The 6,036-nt window shown below is 37.3% G+C and overlaps 1 protein-coding gene across 3 annotated transcripts in view; it reads right to left on the reverse strand.

The window, feature by feature from the left end:
- The window catches only part of LOC139947116 (uncharacterized), a 37,367-nt gene extending 32,030 nt beyond the window's left edge, over positions 1–5,337 (reverse strand). For all 3 annotated transcript variants that reach the window (XR_011787319.1, XM_071944963.1, XM_071944962.1), the window contains exon 1: positions 5,163–5,337. The gene's annotated coding sequence lies outside the window, so the exon portion shown is untranslated. The remainder of the gene's footprint in view (positions 1–5,162) is intronic.
- Between the last annotated feature and the right edge of the window lie 699 nt (positions 5,338–6,036).

Raw genomic sequence — 6,036 nt, forward strand, 5'->3', positions numbered from 1 at the left:
GATCATTTTATCAACAGGCTGTTCAAGTCTCGCCCATACATTCCGGGAAAAAGCTGCATAGTCACAATGTTGATTTTTAAAGGATTCGGGTACTTTTTCAAAATGTCCACAGATTTACATTAAACTTACAGGATTTGAAGATAATGATAGTGGAAAGCTTCTCTTCAAATATTACCAACTAAGGTTGTGTAGTTTTTGAGAAATGAGTAAAACAAGTCACAAAATCATTTTAGTCTCATGAGACCAAAATGATTTTAGCATGTAAAATCCCCTTTAAAACCAGTTATGATATTATACCCAAACCATAGCATAACTGGTTTTTACATGCTAAAACTGAGACGAAAATTATTACTTTTACTCATTTCTCAAAAACTACAGCACCTCAGTAAGTAAAATTTCAAGGGAAGCTTTCTACTAATCTTCAAACTGTGTAATTTAATTGTAAATCTGTGGACATTGTGTTTTTTGTTAGGAAAAAGTACGGTACCCTTTAAGTTTATTCAAACAAATATGGCTTATACAAACAGTGCACTGTTTAGAAAAATAAATTTATCACTCTGATGGATGATGTTTTACAATCAAAATAATTAGAACATCTTATTTTTTAATTCTTCAACCTCAATGATAACTAGATACATAAGTATCTAGTTATCATTGAGGTTGTCCAACATGTCCAAGTTCTTGGTCTGTGTCACCTTGAACACATGTGTGTACACTGTACACAATGTCATTCTGTACACATGTTGGCATTTCAGATCAAAGTTCAAAGATTGAATTTAATACATTAATAGCCTTTACTGTATTTAACCATCATTGGAAAGATATAGGCCAAATTTAATGCGCAGAAGCCAAAAATCTCTGCTAACCCGTGAAGATGACAAACAAGCGCGGCATTCCCTGCTTCTAGAAGCGCTTATTCTTACGGTAATCACGGCCATGAAATTGGGCTTTGATCTTTCATCCACAACCATAGTACATTGTGTAACTTTAGGTGTGGAAGATGAACATGGACTTTATTAAAGCTTTATAACAAAATGCCCTTTGTACACAGGCTTGATTGTGTATACATGTACCTGGTCATCTGAGGTCGATGGGGAATGAGTGCAATGGAAAAAGTCACCCGTGGTAAGGAAAGGGTAAACTGCAACTTTAATCCAGCACGAACTTTGAGGTAACACCACACACTTCTCACTACCCCAGAAGGCAGGATGGTACAATGCGGCTACTCAGCTATGTATTTATCGGAATGAAATACTTTCTGTTTACATGAACAATGTTTCCTTCCTCTTAGTGTTGCTTACATTTGCTTTTATAATATACATGTACAGCTCAGTCTGTAGTAACTGATACTTGACATACATGTAGGCCTATAACACAAAGAGGAACTTAAATTACATAAAAGAGTTCAGTCTTAAAGACCAGTGCCTCACATTGAACCATAGTGGGGATTGGGGTACTTTGTGTAACACAAAACATAATGTCCACAGATTTACATTAACTAAAACTAGTCTGATGATAAATCTAAGGCTTCCCCTAAAGGCAGTGGACACTATTGGTAAATAGGGCCTACTCAAAATAGTTATTACTATTAGTATAAACCTTACTTGGTAATGAGTAATGGGGTGAGGTTGTGAGTTAAAAACATTGTGAGAAACAACTCCCTCTGAAGTAACATAGTTCTCGAGAAAGAAGTAATTTTCCATGAATTTGATTTTGAGACCTCAGAATTAGAATTTGAGGTCTCGAAATCAAGCATCTGAAAGCACACAACTTTGTGTGACAAGGGTGATTTGTTCTATCTTTATTATCTCACAACTTTGACCACAAATTGAGCTCAAATTTTCACAGTGCTTGTTATTTTAAATGCATACGTTGTACACCAAGTGAGAGGACTGGTCTGTGACAATTACCAGTAGTGTCCAATGTTTTAAAATATTGCTTGCCGCAGTGATGTAGTTTTTTTGAGCAATGAGTAAGACAATGTCATGAAAATGCGTTTATGCTAAAATATTTCATCTCACTGAGCGTAAATTATATTCATGACTTGTTTTACTTATTTCTCAAAAAGTACAGCAACCTTTCTAACCATCATCTTCAAACTGTGTAATATAAATCTGTACCCAGACCCTCTAAAAGAATACCTCTTCAAAAAAAAAGGTAAACATTATCACTTATCAGAGTTTTCACTTTTATAAAGAAAATGTTAGTATTCATGTTCAACAATTTGCTCATTTTCAAAGCGTGCACACGTTCTCATAAACGAGCTCGTTAACATGCTAACCACTTAAACAATAATGATAATAATCAATTGCTACAATTAAAGGAACCTGACTACCTATATGAGCAGAGTAAGAAAATGGACCCTTCCCATGAAATATGCTAATTACATTCACGCATGCGTACAGACCCTGCTGGTTGGCAAACACCATAAAGTTGTGCACTAAGCAGGCACGCAATTGCGTCTGCGTCACACACCCATTACTGAGTGTACAAAACAGAAGGATGTTCCCTCATTTTGCCAGCGCCAAGTGACCCTATCCAAGAGCGGGTCACTTGGGGCTGGTCTGAGGTGCTCTGACGTCACCACAAAAAGGGTCACGTGATGATGCAGTTTTTTTTCTTCCAGGTGGAACATGGGTAAATATCTGCACACGTTTGTCCTGAAAAAAAATAGGCGACTTTTCCAGTAAAAATGGAGGTAATTATTAGTGCCCACGTACGATCGTCCTGGAAAAAAAAATAAAATATGCCACTTGGATAAAAAATAAACGGAGCCCCAGATCGTAGAAAGAACAGGTGAATAAGAATTTTGCATAAAAGGTTAATAAAAGCATAATTTTGTCCAAAAAATATTATTTTTCAATTCTGTGAATGAAGTGTTATTTTTTAGATTGTTGAGGTATTATTTGGTTACGTTCCAAGCTACCCAGCTACTCAGCTACGCTTACGTTCCTTCAAGTTACGCTATAATATCAAAAGGTACGTTTTCAAGCTCGAGTCAAGCTGTGCTTACGTTCCAAGCTACGCTTACATTCCAAGTTTTGCTTACGCTCCTTCTCAAGTTACGCTTGAATTACAAAAGGTACGCTTTCAATCCTGAGCCAAGTTACGCTTACGTTCCATACGCAGCTAAGTTTACGTTCCAAGATACCTAGCTACGCTTACATTCCAAGATATGCTTACGTTCCAAAAGACATGGTTACGTTCCAAGCTACGCAGCTACTCAGCTATGCTTTAATACAATCCATATACATCGTTTAGGTTCCAGTTACGCTATAATAAAAAATAAGCTTTCAATTCCGAGTCAAGCTAGGCTTACGTTTCAAGAGATTAAAAAAATCTTTCACTGTGAATAACAGGGCCCATTGATCAGTTTAATCTGTTTAGCAGAAAATACTGCTTACAAAATTTCTTTACTATTCAAAAATTTAGTCGGGCACCAGCAGCCACAAGTTCACAACATCTTAAATTTAATTAAAATTTGGCTGGTATCAGTTTCTGCTATGCAATACTATTTTGTACTAAGTAAATTTTTGTGCCACTATAGGCCTACAAGCATTATGAAATTGGGTCCTGGCACGTCAGTACTCCTAGAACTATTTCGGTTTCGTCTACCACAACTGGAGACAAAAGCCGGACGAAACCGAAATCTGTTGTAGGAGTAGCACGTCGGGAGCATGTACGCCACAATCGCATTCCAAGCTGCATCATGGCTATGCAGTAGTAGGCCCTGGTTTATTGGGGCCAGGAATGCTTTATTTACTTATCACTGTCCCATCATATTCTGGGTTAGTTTTTTGTGTTCTTTGTGCAATCTTTGGATGTACGTCGAAGCAAGACTACCTCCATCGTCGAAGGATTTGCCTGATCCGTATAATGCTGGTTGTTTATAATTTATGGATAGACTAGATCCTTATGCTGCGTCATAGTAAAACATTGCTATAAACAAAGCACCAGTCTACTTACAACATTGTGCGACGATGTCACGAAGTTTTGACAGTTGCAACGGGCGGAAACACGTATACACTGGCCTTTTACCGCTTTTGTTTTTTTAAATCATTTTTGATGATTTTTTTTTACAGCAACCATCTATAAAAACATTATTTATGATTCTACAGCCCTAAATTGCGTAAACGGTGAGCCGGTGTGTCCCTTTAAGAGCAATTATTGTATTTAACCATCATTGGAAAGATCTAAGCCAAATTTAATGCACAGAAGCCAAAAATTCCCTGCTAACTCTTGAAGATGACAAACAAGCGCAGAATTCCCTGCTTCTGTATAGAAGCGCTTATTCTTTGCTTACGGTATCACGGCCATGAAATTGGGTTTTGATCTTTCGGAAAAGTTTCCGTATGGCGCCACCACTTTTTCATTCGAAATAAAATAATATAGTATCTAATTTACCTGATTGATATATCCCTTTTTGTAAAAATTAGTGAAAAAGTGGTGGCGCCATGCGGAAAGTTATCCGATCTTTCATCCACAACCATAGTAACTTTAGGTGTGGAAGATGAACATGGACTATATTAAAAGCTTTATAACAAAATGCCCTTTGTACACAGGCTTGATTGTGTGTACATGTACCTGGTCATCTGAGGTCGATGGGGAGTGAGTGCAATGGAAAAAGTCACCCATAATAAGGAAAGGGTAAACTGCGACCCAGGGAAGCTAATCGAACGCACACACCCAATATTATTATATAATACAATGGGTAACTTTCCGTATGGCGCCACCACTTTTAAACTAATTTTTACAAAAAGGGGTTCTCAATCTCACTCACTAATGACCCCCCTGAGCCTCAGTCAAAGCAAAGGGGGGGAGGTAAAATTCGATATCGAATGAAAAAGTGGTGACGCCATGGGGAAACTTTTCCAATATTTTAACTGTTGTTATTTACCATTATTTTCAACAAACCAGGAAACCAAACAAACAAACATCACAAATATTACAAACATTCAGTTAGTGAAGGTAGGCCTAAGAACAGTCTGACCACACCATGAAGGTAGAATTCTACTTCCATGGTCCGACTGAGCATGCTGAGTGACAGCATGGTCACGGTGACAGCAGTACACATCTGACATCATCATGTCATGTCATCATTTTTTTTCTCTAAAATTAAAAAGTAAGAATATCATATTCTTTTCGTTGGGTGTGCAACTTACCAGAGCTAATTAAGAGTAGAGTACTATAGTTCAGGAAGAGTAAGTCGTCAACCTGCTATTCATAACACAAAGATTATTTCCAGCTGGGTAGAAAATGACAGACGGAGAAACGGCAGCTCTTTTTTGCATGGTAGCACTAGCAGACAGCAGGGCACACACGTACTACCGTGATAAAGAACAAGTATTTACAATTACTACCTTTGTTCCGGGCCGGGCAATTCGCTTGGTATTAAAAAAGAGTGGTCCAGAACGTAAGCTGGAAACCAATACGGTTGTATTCTTCAAGAGTGAGAAAAGCGCCCTCTACTTGTTTATAACTAAAAGGGTGTGGCTGTCGCTCCTTATTACACCCCATTCTTGGATTGGTATAAGAGGTCAACCAATCCGATTTGCACACTAAAAATATTGCATTTTATTTATTTCTTCAGTCTTGTATAGTTTGACAAGTTTGCATCAGTTTGGGGGTGACCTGTCGGATGTGGAGGCCGAGGAAGAATTCTTCCTTTTTCATGGATGAGCAATAGTTGGAAATTCATAGAAGCTTATAAATAAAGACAAATGAACATGAAACTGTAGCGAATACGAGTACAATTATTATTTGCAAGAACCATTGGATGAAACCAGAGTGAAACTTTAATAACAGTTCAAAAAAAAAAAAGACAGACCCCCCCCCCAACAAAAAGAAAACAACCCATCCATTCAATCATCAAAAGAGGGCGGTATACAACTTCAACGGTCTAATGAAAAAAGGGCAGCTCATTCAATTTATGGCTCAAATAATCAATCAAGTGAACAATTCTCATCAAAATCTTATAATAATTTTATGAACTTACATTCAATATTAATCACATCAACACTTCCAACACATTTTAAA

This window comes from Asterias amurensis, chromosome 14 (genome assembly GCF_032118995.1).
Source record: "Asterias amurensis chromosome 14, ASM3211899v1".
Lineage (NCBI taxonomy): Eukaryota > Metazoa > Echinodermata > Asteroidea > Forcipulatida > Asteriidae > Asterias > Asterias amurensis.